Below are 20,299 nucleotides of genomic sequence, written 5' to 3'. Positions count from 1 at the left end.
GTAGAAAGAATAGACAAGTGTATTCTTTTAGAGAAAGCCGGAATCAGGATTTCCGTGGCAGAAACATCTGCCGCGGAAATTCCATCTTGTGTTAAGTTCAGAAGAATCTCATTGAAATCAATGGGACTCTGCCTGCTGTAGCGGAATATCCGTGTGGACATTCCGGCATGTGAACATAGCTTAATGGGGTACTCCAGTGGAAAACTTTTTTTTTTTTTTTTTTAATGAACTGGTGCCAGAAAGTTAAACAGATTTGCAAATTACTTCTATTAAAAAATCTTTATCCTTCCAGCACTTATTAACAGCTGTATGCTACAGAGGAAATTCTTTTCTTTTTGAATTTCTTTTTTGTCTTTTCTACAGTGCTCTCTGCTGACACTCTGCTGACCATGTCAGGAACTGTCCAGAGCAGCATAGGTTTGCTATGGGGATTTTCTCCTGCTCTTGACAGTTCCTGATACGGACAAAGGTGTCAACAGAGAAGCACTGTGGACAAGATAAAAAAGAAATTCAAAAAGAAAAGAATTTCCTCTGTAGCATACAGCAGCTGATAAGTACTGGAAGGATAAAGATTTTTTAATTGATGCAATTTACAAATCTGTTTAACTTTCTGGCACCAGTTGATTTAAAAAAAAAAAAAAATGTTTTCCACCAGTGTACCCCTTTAAGTGCAGAAGATTCTCATTGAAATCAATTGGACTCTGCTGTAGCGGAATATCCGTGTGGACATAGCTTAAAGGGGTTATCCAGGAAAAAACTTTATATATATATATATATCAACTGGCTCCAGAAAGTTAAATAGATTTGTAAATTACTTCTATTAAAAAAAATCTTAATCCTTTCAGTACTTATGAGCTTCTGAAGTTAAGGTTGTTCTTTTCTGTCTAAGTGCTCTCTGATGACACCTGTCTCGGGAACCGGCCAGTTTAGAAGAAGTTTACTATGGGGGATTTGCTTCTAAACTGGGCGGTTCCCGAGACACGTGTCATCAGAGAGCACTTAGACAGAAAAGAACAACCTTAACTTCAGAAGCTCATAAGTACTGAAAGGATTAAGATTTTTTAATAGAAGTAATTAACAAATCTGTTTAACTTTCTGGAGCCAGTTGATATATAAAAAAAAAAAGTTTTTTTCCTGGATAACCCCTTTAACCCCTTAAGGACCGGAGGTTTTTCCGTTTTTGCATTTTCGTTTTTTGCTCCTTGCCTTTAAAAAATCATAACTCTTTCAAATTTACACCTAAAAATCCATATGATGGCTTATTTTTTGCACCACCAATTCTACTTTGTAATGACGTCAGTCATTTTGCCCAAAAATCTATGGTGAAGCGGGAAAAAAAATCATTGTGCGACAAAATTGAAAAAAAAAAAACGCTGTTTTGTAACTTTTGGGGGCTTCCGTTTCTACGTAGTACATTTTTCGGTAAAAATGACACCTGATATGTATTCTGTAGGTCCATACGATTAAAATGATACCCTACTTATATAGGTTTGATTTTGTCGGACTTCTGGAAAAAATCATAACTACATGCAGGAAAATTAATACGTTTAAAATTGTCATCTTCTGACCCCTATAACTTTTTTATTTTTCCGTGTATGGGGCGGTATGAGGGCTCATTTTTTGCGCCGTGATCTGAAGTTTTTAACCATTTTTGCATTGATAGGACTTATTGATCACTTTTTATTCATTTTTAAATGATATAAAAAGTGACCAAAAATGCACTATTTTGGACTTTGGAATTTTTTTGCGCGCACGCCATTGACCGAGCGGTTTAATTAATGATATATTTTTATAATTCGGACATTTCCGCACGCGGTGATACCACATATGTTTATTTTTATTTACACAGTGTTTTTTTTTTTTTTTTGGAAAAGGGGGGGGTGATTCAAACTTTTAATAGGGGAGGAGTTAAATGATCTTTATTCACTTTTTTTTTTCACTTTTTTTTGCAGTGTTATAGGTCCCATAGGGACCTATAACACTGCACACACTGATCATTGTTATCCCATAGGGACCTATAACACTGCACACACTGATCATTGTTATCCCATAGGGACCTATAACACTGCACACACTGATCTCTTATGCTCCCATAGGGACCTATAACACTGCACACACTGATCTCTTATGCTCCCATAGGGACCTATAACACTGCACACACTGATCTCTTATGCTCCCATAGGGACCTATAACACTGCACACACTGATCTCTTATACTCCCATAGGGACCTATAACACTGCACACACTGATCATTGTTATCCCATAGGGACCTATAACACTGCACACACTGATCATTGTTATCCCATAGGGACCTATAACACTGCACACACTGATCTTCATCATTGATCACTGGTTTCTCATAAGAAACCAGTGATCAACGATTCTGCCGCATGACTGCTCAGGCCTGGATCTCAGGCACTGAGCAGTCATTCGGCGATCGGACAGCGAGGAGGCAGGAAGGGGCCCTCCCGCTGTCCTGTCAGCTGTTCGGGATGCCGTGATTAGCCGCGGCTTTCCCGAACAGGCCGACTGAGCTAGCCGGGAACTTTCACTTTCACTTTTAGCCGCGCGGCTCAGCTTTGAGCGCGCGGCTAAAGGGTTAATAGTGCGCGGCGCCGCGATCGGCGCTGCGCGCTATTAGAGGCGGGTCCTGGCTTCACTATGACGCCGGGCCCGCCGTGATATGACGTGGGGTTACTGTGTAACCCCGCGTTATATCAGAAGAGCAGGACCAAGGACGTACCGGTACGTCCTTGGTCCTTAAGGGGTTAAGCTATGTCCACACGGATATTCCGCTACAGCAGAGTCCAATTGATTTCAATGAGAATCTTCTGCACTTAAAGGGGTACACTGGTGGAAAACATTTTTTTTTTATTTTTTATTTTTTTTTTAAATCAACTGGTGCCAGAAAGTTAAACAGATTTGTAAATGGGTTCTCCGGGGGGAGCGATGCTTTTTGTAACCTCTCTGCAATCTTTCTATGATCTCAGCTCAGAACTCCCCAAAAGGAGCATAAAAAAAGGGTTTTATAAACAGGATAACCCCTTAATTTCATCTTTATTCAGCTCTGATACATTTCCATTCATTCCGGCTCTGGATGTCTGTATTTATATGTCTTATGCATTTTTCATGGAGCGAGTGCTCAGCCGACCCTTCAGTACGAGCGCTGCATCCCAATGTGTACATACCTGCGCCGCTTCATTACCGTCTACAACAGTGGTCTTCAACCTGCGGACCTCCAGATGTTGCAAAACTACAACTCCCAGCTTGCCCGGACAGCCGTTGACTGTCCGGGCATGCTGGGAGTTGTAGTTTTGCAACATCTGGAGATCCGCAGGTTGAAGACCACTGTGGCCTTAGTCATCATCCAGACCCCCTTTTGTTTTGCGTTCACACGGCCGTCTAGACACGGACTTTAACCCCTTAAGGACTCAGGGTTTTTCCGTTTTTGCACTATCGTTTTTTCCTCCTTACCTTTTAAAAATCATAACCCTTTCAATTTTCCACCAAAAAATCCATATTATGGCTTATTTTTTGCGTCGCCAATTCTACTTTGCAGTGACATTAGTCATTTTACCCAAAAATTCACGACGAAACGGAAAAAAAAATAATTATGCGACAAAATCGAAGAAAAAACGTCATTTTGTAACTTTTGGGGGCTTCCGTTTCTACGCAGTGCATATTTTGGTAAAAATGACACCTTATCATTATTCTGTAGGTACATACGGTTAAAATGATCCCCTACTTCTATAGGTTTGATTTTGTCGCACTTCTGGAAAAAATCATAACTACATGCAGGAAAATGTATACGTTTAAAAATGTCATCTTCTGACCCCTATAACTTTTTTATTTTTCCACCTACAGGGCGGTATGAGGACACATTTTTTGCGTCGTAATCTGAAGTTTTTATTGGTATGATTTTTGTTTTGATCGGAGTTTTTGATCACTTTTTATTCACTTTTTAATGGTATATAAAGAAAAGTTTTGGCCTGGAATACCCCTTTAAAGGCTCATCCGTTTTCCATAGACTTCAATGTTAAATTTACTGTATCCGTTTTTTTCTTTCGTTTTTGGACGGAAGAAAAAATACCGCAAGTGCAGTTTTTTCTGCCGTAAAAAAAAAAACGGAAATGAGTGCAGACGGGTACAAACGGATTGTAAAAAAAAAATCCCATTGACATGAATGGGATTTTTTTAAAACTGTTTTGAATCCGTTTACAGCCTGCAAGAACGGAACCGAAACGGGGATAAAACAACGGGGACAGACGGCCGTGTGAACGCTCCCTGAGGGTGAAAACTTTCCAAATGTCCCACGTATATATAGTACAGCCCAAAACAAAGGGGCACATCATGAGGCCATGTTCACACTGCACTTCTGGCCACAGAGCTTGGGGCTCACAGCAGTTTATTAAAAATATATAGCATTTGGCCAGTAGGTGGAGCTCCGGACCCCAGACTCCAATGAAATGCATTGATGCGCATTTCCGAACAATCCTATGGCTTGTTTTGCGGGGCTCCTTTTTATTTTTTCTTTTTCTTTTTTCTTTTTTTTTTTTTTTTTTTACTCAACTGGTGCCAGAAAGTGAAACAGATTTGTAAATTACTTCTATTTTGAAATCTTAATCCTTCCAGTACTTATCAGCTGCTGTATGCTCCAGAGGAAGTTGTGTAGTACTTTCCAGTCTGACCACAGTGCTCTCTGCTGACACCTCTGTCCATGTCAGGAACTGTCCAGAGCAGGATAGGTTTGCTGTGGGTATTTGCTCCTACTCTGGACAGTTCCTAAAATGGACAGAGGTGTCAGCAGAGAGCACTGTGGGCAGACTGGAAAAATCTAAAAGAAAATAGCTTCCCCTGGAACATACAGCAGCTGATAAGTACTGGAAGGGTTAAGATTTTTAAATAGAAGTCATTTACAAATCTGTTTAATTTTATGGCACCAGGTGATTTAAATAAAAAAATGTTTAAAGGGGTACTCCGCCCCTGGCATCTTATCCCCTATCCAAAGGATAGGGGATAAGATGTCAGATCGCCGGGGTCCCGCTGCGGCACCCCGCCGTCATTACTGCACAGAGCGAGTTCGCTCTGTGCGTAATGACGGGCGATACAGGGGCCGGAGCATCGTTACGTCACGGCCCCGCCCCTCATGACATCACGGCCCGTCCCCTTAATGCAAGTCTATGGCAGGGGGCGTGATGACTGCCACGCCCCCTCCCATAGACTTGTATTGATGGGGGCGGGCCGTGACATCACGAGGGGCGGAGCCGTGACGTAACGATGCTCCGGCCCCTGTATTGCCCGTCATTACGTGCAGAGTGATCTCGCTCTGTGCAGTAATGATAGCGGGGTGCTGCAGGAGCGATCCCCGGGGTCCCCAGCAGCGGGACCCCGGTGATCTGACATCTTATCCCCTATCCTTTGGATAGGGAATAAGATGTCTAGGGGCGGAGTACCCCTTTAAGTCCATTGCCAGCTCCTGCTGTATAAAGTGCGCTTCATACCTGGTGGGTCACAGTAGCCATGGCTACTATCGGGCATGGCCGATAAGGCTAATGTCCAGCTTTAACCTTTTAGACGGTGCGATCAATGTTGATTGTGGTGTCCAAAATGGGCAAAACCTCATCCTGGCTAATTCAATGGGCTGTTCAGGACCACCGCACCGAAATTGTGGGGTCCCGCTACAGCTGAGAGGACATGGGGAGGTCTCTTACCTGGCTCCCCGCTGTTCGATCGGCACTCCAATGTGCCAGTCAGCCATGGCAGCCTACAGCAATGGAGCACTGATCAATGCTGTGCTATAGCCCAGCATTGATCAGTGGATGCAATCAAAGGATTACATGTAATAGTCTCCTATAGGGACTTAAAAACAACGTAATAGAATAAAAATAAAATAAACTTCATAAATGTGAATAAGCCCCTTCCCTAATAAAAGTTTGAATCGCCCCCTTTTTCCCACTTTTTTTTTTTTAAATAAAATTGTTTAAAAAAAATAAACATGTGGAATTGTCGCTTGCGCAAATGTCCCAACTATTAAAATATAGCATCAAATAATCTGCACGGTCAATGGCGTACAGGTAAAAAAAAATACCAAATTCCAGAATTGCGTATTTTTGGTCATTTCATATATCGGGGGGGGGGGGGGGAATGAATTAAAAAGCGATCAAAAAATCCCATCACAACAAAAAGGATACAGATAAAAACTACAGATCACGGCGCCAAAAAATGAGCTTCCTATATCCCCTTCTATGGGAAAATAGAAGAGTTTTCTTGGAGTCAGAAGAGGACAATTATGTGTACAAAAAGTTATAATTAAAAAAAAAAAATTTAAGTATAGGCGGCGCAAAAGTGGCGCAAATCGGTGGCGCAAAAATACAAGCCCTAAAAAAAAAAATTTAAAAAAAATTTCCTTAAGGGGTTAATGTTTCTTTTGAGTTGAAGTAGTCAAATGGAAAAAGATATCAATAAAGAAATAAATAAGTAAATCATTTATTAAAATATTTCTAGAGTATAAACAGATTATTTATTTATATTTCAGTGGTCTCCAAACTGGACCTCCAGCTGTTGCAAAAACTACAACTCCCAGCATGCCCTGTGCATGCTGGGAGTTGTAGTTTTTGCAACAGCTGGAGGTCCAGTTTGGAGAGCATTCACATGTAGGGAATATACATTTGGCAAGGAAAGAGTTAAGACATACAGGAAAACAAATGCTGCACTGTCTATGTGTCCCCTGATTGTGTCTCAGTGGATGGTAGTATCCTGCAAGGTTTTCCAAGCAGGGGAATTAGCTCAAATGGTAGAGCGCTCGCTTAGCATGCGAGAGGTAGCGGGATCGATGCCCGCATTCTCCAATGTTTTTTTTTTTCTTTTTGATCATTATTTATTTTTTACTGATATTTATATATTAATTTTTTTAAATTATCCTTAAATCACTAGTTCTCAATTTAGTGGATAGAAGTCGGACATATTTATAAACCTATACAATAAATGTATAAATTATAAGAATACAATAGGGGGGGGGGGAAGTATTAAGCAGTGGGAAAGTGTAACAATGTATTGATTAGCAATAGAACACACTGCAGTGGTTTATACTACAACTCCCAGCATGCCTGGCCATGCTGGTGGTAGTAGTAGTCTTGTATCAGCTGGAGGTACTCTGGTTGGGTAACACTGCACTAGAAGGAATATTGCTGCAAGTGGAGATGTGAAGCGTTGGTGGTATAGTGGTGAGCATAGCTGCCTTCCAAGCAGTTGACCCGGGTTCGATTCCCGGCCAACGCATCAAAACTTTTTTTGTTTTTTAATTTGGATTATTTTATTGTATTATTGTAGTAACTTGTTATGTTTGCATAATTAACTGACTATTGTCCTCTACGTTCATATAATTACTAAATATAATTAGCAGATCACTCGTTCTAATAGTGCACATTGAGGATGAATGGGCTGGGTGATGTGTAGCTGCTGTATGCAGTGCAGTAGCCAAGATGTCAGCGCCTTATACTTTAACCCCTTGAGGACACAGACATTTTCCATTTTTGCGTCTTCGCTTTTTTTCGTCCTCGCCTTCAAAGAGCTAAAAACTCTTTCAATTTTCTACCTATGAATTTCCTACCCATATGAAGGCTTGTTCTATGTGTGGCCAATTGTACTTTGTAATGGCGGAGCAAAGAAAAAAAATTATAATACGAAGTAAAAAAATAAATAAAAAAATTAACGAAAATGCACTTTTGCACATTTTTTTTGTTTTTGTTTCTACACAGTATATTTTAGGCAAATAGAAAGTGACGGTGCTCAAAGTTAAGTAGATACTGGGTCTCAATAATTGAAAAATAAATGTATTTTAAAGGTATATTTTAGGGTTAAAGGAGTACTCTGGTGCAGACTATTCCTGCTCCGTACTGCCCGGGCTGCAAAAAAAATGAAAATGAACCATCACTCACCTTCCTGGGTTCCCGCGGAGCGTCACTACAGCTGATCGGTCCATCTTCTTCATACTTCCGTGTGAACGAAGCGTCACATGGCGCTCAGCCGATCGCCGGCCGCCGCGATGTTCTGCCTCGGCCCGTAATAGGCTGAGCGCCATGTGACGCTTCGTTCACACGGAAGTATGAAGAAGATGGACCGATCAGCTGTAGTGGCGCTCCGCGGGAACCCAGGAAGGTGAGTGATGGTTTATTTTCATTTTTTTTGCGGGACGGAGCAGGAGTAGTCTGCACCAGAGTACTCCTTTAAATGGACATGTTATCTTTATACTTTAGGTCTATACGACTATAACGATACCCAATTTATATAGTGTATTTTTTTTTTGTTTATTTTTACTACTTTATAAAAATTTTTAACTTTTTGTAAAAAATTATTATGCTTTAAATTGCCCTGTTCTGACCCCATAACACTTTTATTTATTATATGGAATATGTGAGGGCTAATTTTTTGTGCTATAATCTGTAGTTTTTATCCGTACCTTTTGTTGTTTTTATAGTTTTTTTTGTTATCAGCAACTTTTTTTTTTTCTTTATATCTAAGCCATTGACCGTGCAGTTACACTAAAGTTATATTTCAATAGGACTGACATCACTTACCGTATATACTCGAGTATAAGCCGAGTTTTTCAGCACGATTTTTCGTGCTGAAAACGCCCCCCTCGGCTTATACTCGAGTGAACTCTCCGCCTGTCAATCCCTTCATCAGTGGTCTTCAACCTGCGGACCTCCAGATGTTGCAAAACTACAACTCCCAGCATGCCCGGACAGCAATCGTCTGTCCAGGCATGCTGGGAGTTGTAGTTTTGAAACCTCTCGAGGTCCGCAGGTTGAAGACCACTGCAGCCTTTGTCATCATCCAGCCCCCCCCCCCCTCCCCCCTTTTTGTTTTGTATTCGCCTCCCCTTGGCGGGACGTTAGGGTGAGCTGGTCCGGGCCATCTATGCTGCAGGGACCATCCGGTGGGAGGGCCCTCTTCTCCGCTCCGGGCCGGCCCCGGACTAGTGACGTTGCCTTGACGACAACGCACAGGGACGTTGCGCATGAACGTCCCTGTGCGTCATCGTCAAGGCAACGTCACGAAGCGCGGAGAAGAGGGCCCCCCGGTGAAAATGGACAGCCCACAACGACTAACCATCCCCACCGAACGGTCCCTGCAGCATAGATGGCCCGGACCAGCTCACCCTTCCTTCCCACCGAGGGGAGGTGAGTACAAAACAAAAGGGGGTCTGGATGATGACTAAGGCCGCAGTGGTCTTCAACCTGCGGACCTCCAGAGGTTTCAAAACTACAACTCCCAGCATGCCCGGACAGCCGATGGCTGTCCGGGCATGCTGGGAGTTGTAGTTTTGCAACATCTGGAGGTCCACAGGTTGAAGACCACTGATGAAGGGATTGAAAGGCGGTGATGATGAAGGGGGGGTGATGACGGGGGTCTGGATGATGACATGGGGGAGGATTATGTATTTCCCACCCTAGGCTTATAGTCGAGTCAATAACTTTTCCTGTTTATTTTGGGATGAAATTAGGGGCCTCGGCTAAAATTCGGGTCGGCTTATACTCTAGTATATACGGTATGTTTATTTATGTTTACATTATATTATTTGAAAAATGGGAAACTGATTGCTATAAATAGTCTCCTATGGGGACATAAAAAATGTATAGATTAGGGGAAAAAACATTTTCTTTTTTTTCTTTTCTTTTTTAAAATGGGAATAAGCCCCTCCTTTACTTAAAAGTTAAACCACTCCCCTGTTCCCATTTTACAAAAAAATTTGAAAAAAATTAAATAATAAATATATATATATTTGGTATCGCTGAGTGCGTAAAATGTCTGAACTATTAAAATATAAAGTCATTGATGCCGTACAGTAAACAGCGTAAACGTAAAAAAAATATAAAAACCATCCAAAATTGCTGCTTTTGGGTCACATCACAATCCTGAAAAATCCAATAGAAAGTGATCCAAAAAGTCATATAGTAATATATGCAAGATGGTGGAACTAATAAAAACTACAGATCACTGCACAAAAAATTATCCCTCATACATCCCCGTATACCGAAAAATGAGAAGGGTATGTGGGTCAGAATAGAGGGATTTTAAACATACAAAATGTATTTATTTTTAAGTAGTATAGTAATAAAAAGCATATAACATGGGAATCATTTTAATCGGATTCACCAACAGAATAAAGAGAACCTGTCAGTTTTACCGTAAAGTGCACTGCGTGAAAACAAAACCCTCAAAAATTTGCTAAATTGCTGTTTTCTTTCAATTTTCCCACAAAATAATCATGTTTTTTGGTTGCACCGTACATTTTATGTTAAATTGAAAGGTGTCATTACAAAGCACAATTGGTCGGAAAAAAAATACAAGTCCTCACATGGGTCTATGAATGGAAATATAAAAGAGTTATGGCTCTAAGAAGGTGGGGAGGAGAAAAAACGAAAACGGAAATATTTAGCGGGCTGTGTTCTTAAGAGGTTAATGAGTGTCAGTACGTATTAGAATGACTGTATCTGATTATATGGTCACATGATATATGACTGGTATATCTGTAGGGTCACATTATATGAGTGGTATATCTGTAGGATCACATGATATATGACTGGTATATCTGTACAGTCACATGATATGACTGGTATATCTGTAGGGTAACATGATATATGACTGGTATATCTGTAGGATCACATGATATATGACTGGTATATCTGTACAGTCACATGATATGACTGGTATATCTGTAGGGTAACATGATATATGACTGGTATATCTGTACAGTCACATGATATGACTGGTATATCTGTAGGGTCACATGATATATGACTGGTATATCTGTACAGTCACATGATATGACTGGTATATCTGTAGGGTCACATGATATGAGTGGTATATCTGTAGGGTCACATGATATATGACTGGTATATCTGTAGGGTCACATGATATATGACTGGTATATCTGTAGGGTCACATGATATATGACTGGTATATCTGTAGGGTCACATGATATATGACTGGTATATCTGTAGGGTCACATGATATATGACTGGTATATCTGTAGGGTCACATGATATATGACTGGTATATCTGTAGGGTCACATGATATATGACTGGTATATCTGTAGGGTCACATGATATATGACTGGTATATCTGTAGGGTCACATGATATATGAGTGGTATATCTGTAGGGTCACATGATATATGACTGGTATATCTGTAGGGTCACATGATATGACTGGTATATCTGTAGGGTCACATGATATGAGTGGTATATCTGTAGGGTCACATGATATGACTGGTATATCTGTAGGATCACATGATATGACTGGTCACATGATATATGGCTGGTATATCTGTAGGGTCACATGATATATGACTGGTATATCTGTAGGGTCACATGATATATGACTGGTATATCTGTAGGGTCACATGATATGACTGGTATATCTGTAGGGTCACATGATATATGAATAGTATATTTGATTGTATGGTCAAATGATATAACTGGTACAGTAGAATCTCCCAGTAGTGGACACTCACAAGGAATAAAAAAAAAGTGTCTGATATTGAGAGATGTCTCTTATTGGGAAAAAAGGCCCAAATTTTTCCTAAATGAAGGAATATTGTCCTGTACTCAATACAGAGTGTAATTACCTATAACACATGATAGAAAGCGATATTACAGGAGAATCTCCCAGTGTCGTATAATACCCCCCCCCCCCCCCATATCATTTAATTCCCTTTTATACCCAGTGCAGTGTGGACCTGGGCCCCTTCCTGGGGTATTGTCTGTGTACAAGGTAGGGCCGGCACATAAGCCTGGGTGTCCCCTATTGGGGGTGTTTTGATCCCTAATGGAAGATTTTTGTCCCCTATTGGGTGTGTCCGTGTCCCCTAATGGGTGTGTCCGTGTCCCCTATTGGGAGTGTCCATGTCCCCTATTGGGTGTGTCCGTGTCCCCTATTGGGTGTGTCTGTGTCCCCTATTGGGTGTGTCCGTGTCCCCTATTGGGTGTGTCCGTGTCCCCTATTGGCTGTGTCCGTGTCCCCTATTGGGAGTGTCCGTGTCCCCTATTGGGAGTGTCCGTGTCCCCTATTGGGAGTGTCCGTGTCCCCTATTGGGTGTGTCCGTGTCCCCTATTGGGTGTGTCCGTGTCCCCTATTGGGAGTGTCCGTGTCCCCTATTGGGAGTGTCCGTGTCCCCCTATTGGGAGTGTCCGTGTCCCCTATTGGGAGTGTCCGTGTCCCCTATTGGGAGTGTCCGTGTCCCCTATTGGGTGTGTCCGTGTCCCCTATTGGGTGTGTCCGTGTCCCCTATTGGGTGTGTCCGTGTCCCCTATTGGGAGTGTCCGTGTCCCCTATTGGGAGTGTCCGTGTCCCCTATTGGGTGTGTCCGTGTCCCCTATTGGGTGTGTCCGTGTCCACTATTGGGTCACTATCTGTAGGGTCACATGATATATGACTGGTATATCTGTAGGGTCACATGATATATGACTGGTATATCTGTAGGGTCACATGATATATGACTGGTATATCTATAGGGTCACATGATATATGACTGGTATTTCTGTAGGGTCACATGATATATGACTGGTATATCTGTAGGGTCACATGATATATGACTGGTATATCTGTAGGGTCACATGATATATGACTGGTATATCTGTAGGGTCACATGATATATGACTGGTATATCTGTAGGGTCACATGATATATGACTGGTATATCTGTAGGGTCACATGATATATGACTGGTATATCTGTACAGTCACATGATATGACTGGTATATCTGTAGGGTCACATGATATGACTGGTATATCTGTAGGGTCACATGATATGACTGGTATATCTGTAGGGTCACATGATATATGACTGGTATATCTGTAGGGTCACATGATATGACTGGTATATCTGTAGGGTCACATGATATGACTGGTATATCTGTAGGATCACATGATATGACTGGTCACATGATATATGGCTGGTATATCTGTAGGGTCACATGATATATGACTGGTATGTCTGTAAGGTCACATGATATATGACTGGTATATCTGTAGGGTCACATGATATGACTGGTATATCTGTAGGGTCACATGATATATGAATAGTATATTTGATTGTATGGTCAAATGATATAACTGGTACAGTAGAATCTCCCAGTAGTGGACACTCACAAGGAATAAAAAAAAAGTGTCTGATATTGAGAGATGTCTCTTATTGGGAAAAAAGGCTCAAAATTCTTCCTAAATGAAGGAATATTGTCCTGTACTCAATACAGAGTGTAATTACCTATAACACATGATAGAAAGCGATATTACAGGAGAATCTCCCAGTGTCGTATAATACCCCCCCCCCCCCCATATCATTTAATTCCCTTTTATACCCAGTGCAGTGTGGACCTGGGCCCCTTCCTGGGGTATTGTCTGTGTACAAGGTAGGGCCGGCACATAAGCCTGGGTGTCCCCTATTGGGGGTGTTTTGATCCCTAATGGAAGATTTTTGTCCCCTATTGGGTGTGTCCGTGTCCCCTAATGGGTGTGTCCATGTCCCCTATTGGGTGTGTCCGTGTCCCCTATTGGGTGTGTCCGTGTCCCCTATTGGGTGTGTCCGTGTCCCCTATTGGGTGTGTCAGTGTCCCCTATTGGCTGTGTCCGTGTCCCCTATTGGCTGTGTCCGTGTCCCCTATTGGCTGTGTCCGTTTCCCCTATTGGGTGTGTCCGTGTCCCCTATTGGGTGTGTCCGTGTCCCCTATTGGAAGTGTCCGTGTCCCCTATTGGGTGTGTCCATGTCCCCTATTGGGTGTGTCCGTGTCCCCTATTGGGTGTGTCCGTGTCCCCTATTGGGAGTGTCCGTGTCCCCTATTGGGAGTGTCCGTGTCCCCTATTGGGAGTGTCCGTGTCCCCTATTGGGAGTGTCCGTGTCCCCTATTGGGTGTGTCCGTGTCCCCTATTCGGTGTGTCCGTGTCCCCTATTCGGTGTGTCCGTGTCCCCTATTGGGTGTGTCCGTGTCCCCTATTGGGTGTGTCCGTGTCCCCTATTGGGAGTGTCCGTGTCCCCTATTGGGTGTGTCCGTGTCCCCTATTGGGTCACTATCTGTAGGGTCACATGATATATGACTGGTATATCTGTAGGGTCACATGATATATGACTGGTATATCTGTAGGGTCACATGATATATAACTGGTATATCTGTAGGTCACATGATATATGACTGGTATATCTGTAGGGTCACATGATATATGACTGGTATATCTGTAGGGTCACATGATATATGACTGGTATATCTGTACAGTCACATGATATGACTGGTATATCTGTAGGGTAACATGATATATGACTGGTATATCTGTAGGGTCACATGATATATGACTGGTATATCTGTAGGGTCACATGATATATGACTGGTATATCTGTAGGGTCACATGATATGAGTGGTATATCTGTAGGGTCACATGATATGACTGGTCATATGATATATGACTGGTATATCTGTACGGTCACATGATATATGAGTGGTATATCTGTAGGGTCACATGATATATGACTGGTATATCTGTAGGGTCACATGATATGACTGGTATATCTGTAGGGTCACATGATATGAGTGGTATATCTTTAGGATCACATGATATATGACTGGTATATCTGTAAGGTCACATGATATATGACTGGTATATCTGTAAGGTCACATGATATATGACTGGTATATCTGTAGGGTCACATGATATATGGCTGGTATATCTGTAGGATCACATGATATATGACTGGTATATCTGTAGGGTCACATGATATATGACTGGTATATCTGTAGGGTCACATGATATATGACTGGTATATCTGTAGGGTCACATGATATATGAATAGTATATTTGATTGTATGGTCAAATGATATAACTGGTACAGTAGAATCTCCCAGTAGTGGACACTCACAAGGAATAAAAAAAAAGTGTCTGATATTGAGAGATGTCTCTTATTGGGAAAAAAGGCTCAAAATTCTTCCTAAATGAAGGAATATTGTCCTGTACTCAATACAGAGTGTAATTACCTATAACACATGATAGAAAGCGATATTACAGGAGAATCTCCCAGTGTTGTATAATACCCCCCCCCCCCCCCCCTATATCATTTAATTCCCTTTTATACCCAGTGCAGTGTGGGCCTGGCCCCTTCCTGGGGTATTGTCTGTGTACAAGGTAGGGCCGGCACATAAGCCTGGGTGTCCCCTATTGGGGGTGTTTTGATCCCTAATGGAAGATTTTTGTCCCCTATTGGGTGTGTCCGTGTCCCCTATTGGGAGTGTCCGTGTCCCCTATTGGGTGTGTCCGTGTCCCCTATTGGGAGTGTCCGTGTCCCCTATTGGGAGTGTCCGTGTCCCCTATTGGGAGTGTCCGTGTCCCCTATTGGGAGTGTCCGTGTCCCCTATTGGGTGTGTCCGTGTCCCCTATTGGGTGTGTCCGTGTCCCCTATTGGGTGTGTCCGTGTCCACTATTGGGTCACTATCTGTAGGGTCACATGATATATGACTGGTATATCTGTAGGGTCACATGATATATAACTGGTATATCTGTAGGGTCACATGATATATGACTGGTATATCTGTAGGGTCACATGATATATGACTGGTATATCTGTAGGGTCACATGATATATGACTGGTATATCTGTAGGGTCACATGATATATGACTGGTATATCTGTAGGGTAACATGATATATGACTGGTATATCTGTAGGGTAACATGATATATGACTGGTATATCTGTAGGGTCACATGATATATGACTGGTATATCTGTAGGGTCACATGATATATGACTGGTATATCTGTAGGGTCACATGATATATGACTGGTATATCTGTAGGGTCACATGATATATAACTGGTATATCTGTACAGTCACATGATATATGACTGGTATATCTGTAGGGTCACATGATATGAGTGGTATATCTGTAGGGTCACATGATATGACTGGTATATCTGTAGGGTCACATGATATATGACTGGTATATCTGTACGGTCACATGATATGAGTGGTATATCTGTAGGGTCACATGATATATGACTGGTATATCTGTAGGGTCACATGATATGACTGGTATATCTGTAGGGTCACATGATATGAGTGGTATATCTGTAGGGTCACATGATATGACTGGTATATCTATAGGATCACATGATATGACTGGTCACATGATATATGGCTGGTATATCTGTAGGGTCACATGATATATGACTGGTATATCTGTAAGGTCACATGATATATGACTGGTATATCTGTAGGGTCACATGATATGAGTGGTATATCTGTAGGGTCACATGATATATGACTGGTATATCTGTAGGGTCACATGATATGACTGGTATATCTGTAGGGTCACATGATATGAGTGGTATATCTGTAGGGTCACATGATATGACTGGTATATCTGTAGGATCACATGATATGACTGGTCACATGATATATGGCTGGTATATCTGTAGGGTCACATGATATATGACTGGTATATCTGTAAGGTCACATGATATATGACTGGTATATCTGTAGGGTCACATGATATGACTGGTATATCTGTAGGGTCACATGATATATGAATAGTATATTTGATTGTATGGTCAAATGATATAACTGGTACAGTAGAATCTCCCAGTAGTGGACACTCACAAGGAATAAAAAAAAAGTGTCTGATATTGAGAGATGTCTCTTATTGGGAAAAAAGGCCCCAAATTCTTCCTAAATGAAGGAATATTGTCCTGTACTCAATACAGAGTGTAATTACCTATAACACATGATAGAAAGCGATATTACAGGAGAATCTCCCAGTGTTGTATAATACCCCCCCCCCCCCCCCCCCCTATATCATTTAATTCCCTTTTATACCCAGTGCAGTGTGGGCCTGGCCCCTTCCTGGGGTATTGTCTGTGTACAAGGTAGGGCCGGCACATAAGCCTGGGTGTCCCCTATTGGGGGTGTTTTGATCCCTAATGGAAGATTTTTGTCCCCTATTGGGTGTGTCCGTGTCCCCTATTGGGAGTGTCCGTGTCCCCTATTGGGTGTGTCCGTGTCCCCTATTGGGAGTGTCCGTGTCCCCTATTGGGAGTGTCCGTGTCCCCTATTGGGAGTGTCCGTGTCCCCTATTGGGTGTGTCCGTGTCCCCTATTGGGTGTGTCCGTGTCCCCTATTGGGTGTGTCCGTGTCCACTATTGGGTCACTATCTGTAGGGTCACATGATATATGACTGGTATATCTGTAGGGTCACATGATATATAACTGGTATATCTGTAGGGTCACATGATATATGACTGGTATATCTGTAGGGTCACATGATATATGACTGGTATATCTGTAGGGTCACATGATATATGACTGGTATATCTGTAGGGTCACATGATATATGACTGGTATATCTGTAGGGTAACATGATATATGACTGGTATATCTGTAGGGTAACATGATATATGACTGGTATATCTGTAGGGTCACATGATATATGACTGGTATATCTGTAGGGTCACATGATATATGACTGGTATATCTGTAGGGTCACATGATATATGACTGGTATATCTGTAGGGTCACATGATATATAACTGGTATATCTGTACAGTCACATGATATATGACTGGTATATCTGTAGGGTCACATGATATGAGTGGTATATCTGTAGGGTCACATGATATGACTGGTATATCTGTAGGGTCACATGATATATGACTGGTATATCTGTACGGTCACATGATATGAGTGGTATATCTGTAGGGTCACATGATATATGACTGGTATATCTGTAGGGTCACATGATATGACTGGTATATCTGTAGGGTCACATGATATGAGTGGTATATCTGTAGGGTCACATGATATGACTGGTATATCTATAGGATCACATGATATGACTGGTCACATGATATATGGCTGGTATATCTGTAGGGTCACATGATATATGACTGGTATATCTGTAAGGTCACATGATATATGACTGGTATATCTGTAGGGTCACATGATATGAGTGGTATATCTGTAGGGTCACATGATATATGACTGGTATATCTGTAGGGTCACATGATATGACTGGTATATCTGTAGGGTCACATGATATGAGTGGTATATCTGTAGGGTCACATGATATGACTGGTATATCTGTAGGATCACATGATATGACTGGTCACATGATATATGGCTGGTATATCTGTAGGGTCACATGATATATGACTGGTATATCTGTAAGGTCACATGATATATGACTGGTATATCTGTAGGGTCACATGATATGACTGGTATATCTGTAGGGTCACATGATATATGAATAGTATATTTGATTGTATGGTCAAATGATATAACTGGTACAGTAGAATCTCCCAGTAGTGGACACTCACAAGGAATAAAAAAAAAGTGTCTGATATTGAGAGATGTCTCTTATTGGGAAAAAAGGCCCCAAATTCTTCCTAAATGAAGGAATATTGTCCTGTACTCAATACAGAGTGTAATTACCTATAACACATGATAGAAAGCGATATTACAGGAGAATCTCCCAGTGTCGTATAATACCCCCCCCCCCCTATATCATTTAATTCCCTTTTATACCCAGTGCAGTGTGGGCCTGGGCCCCTTCCTGGGGTATTGTCTGTGTACAAGGTAGGGCCGGCACATAAGCCTGGGTGTCCCCTATTGGGGGTGTTTTGATCCCTAATGGAAGATTTTTGTCCCCTATTGGGTGTGTCCGTGTCCCCTATTGGGAGTGTCCGTGTCCCCTATTGGGTGTGTCCGTGTCCCCTATTGGGAGTGTCCGTGTCCCCTATTGGGAGTGTCCGTGTCCCCTATTGGGAGTGTCCGTGTCCCCTATTGGGTGTGTCCGTGTCCCCTATTGGGTGTGTCCGTGTCCCCTATTGGGTGTGTCCGTGTCCACTATTGGGTCACTATCTGTAGGGTCACATGATATATGACTGGTATATCTGTAGGGTCACATGATATATAACTGGTATATCTGTAGGGTCACATGATATATGACTGGTATATCTGTAGGGTCACATGATATATGACTGGTATATCTGTAGGGTCACATGATATATGACTGGTATATCTGTAGGGTCACATGATATATGACTGGTATATCTGTAGGGTCACATGATATATGACTGGTATATCTGTAGGGTCACATGATATATAACTGGTATATCTGTACAGTCACATGATATATGACTGGTATATCTGTAGGGTCACATGATATGAGTGGTATATCTGTAGGGTCACATGATATGACTGGTATATCTGTAGGGTCACATGATATATGACTGGTATATCTGTACGGTCACATGATATGAGTGGTATATCTGTAGGGTCACATGATATATGACTGGTATATCTGTAGGGTCACATGATATGACTGGTATATCTGTAGGGTCACATGATATGAGTGGTATATCTGTAGGGTCACATGATATGACTGGTATATCTATAGGATCACATGATATGACTGGTCACATGATATATGGCTGGTATATCTGTAGGGTCACATGATATATGACTGGTATATCTGTAAGGTCACATGATATATGACTGGTATATCTGTAGGGTCACATGATATGAGTGGTATATCTGTAGGGTCACATGATATATGACTGGTATATCTGTAGGGTCACATGATATGACTGGTATATCTGTAGGGTCACATGATATGAGTGGTATATCTGTAGGGTCACATGATATGACTGGTATATCTGTAGGATCACATGATATGACTGGTCACATGATATATGGCTGGTATATCTGTAGGGTCACATGATATATGACTGGTATATCTGTAAGGTCACATGATATATGACTGGTATATCTGTAGGGTCACATGATATGACTGGTATATCTGTAGGGTCACATGATATATGAATAGTATATTTGATTGTATGGTCAAATGATATAACTGGTACAGTAGAATCTCCCAGTAGTGGACACTCACAAGGAATAAAAAAAAAGTGTCTGATATTGAGAGATGTCTCTTATTGGGAAAAAAGGCCCCAAATTCTTCCTAAATGAAGGAATATTGTCCTGTACTCAATACAGAGTGTAATTACCTATAACACATGATAGAAAGCGATATTACAGGAGAATCTCCCAGTGTCGTATAATACCCCCCCCCCCCTATATCATTTAATTCCCTTTTATACCCAGTGCAGTGTGGGCCTGGGCCCCTTCCTGGGGTATTGTCTGTGTACAAGGTAGGGCCGGCACATAAGCCTGGGTGTCCCCTATTGGGGGTGTTTTGATCCCTAATGGAAGATTTTTGTCCCCTATTGGGTGTGTCCGTGTCCCCTATTGGGTGTGTCC

General features: G+C 41.8%; 1 protein-coding gene and 2 non-coding genes across 6 annotated transcripts in view; all 3 read left to right on the top strand.

Annotated features, from left to right (window-relative positions):
• The window catches only part of MORN4 (MORN repeat containing 4), a 51,427-nt gene that overhangs the window by 13,037 nt on the left and 18,091 nt on the right, over positions 1 to 20,299 (top strand). The gene's annotated exons all lie outside the window — the stretch shown is intronic.
• Positions 6,777 to 6,849, top strand: TRNAA-AGC (transfer RNA alanine (anticodon AGC)). Its single transcript has one exon. It is a non-coding gene; the product is annotated as a tRNA-Ala (tRNA).
• Positions 7,208 to 7,279, top strand: TRNAG-UCC (transfer RNA glycine (anticodon UCC)). The gene has a single exon. It is a non-coding gene; the product is annotated as a tRNA-Gly (tRNA).

The sequence above is a fragment of the Hyla sarda genome, chromosome 7 (assembly GCF_029499605.1).
Source record: "Hyla sarda isolate aHylSar1 chromosome 7, aHylSar1.hap1, whole genome shotgun sequence".
NCBI classification, from domain to species: Eukaryota; Metazoa; Chordata; class Amphibia; order Anura; family Hylidae; genus Hyla; species Hyla sarda.
The sequence above is the reverse complement of the archived record's forward strand: the minus strand, read 5'-3'. Positions and strand labels throughout refer to the sequence as shown.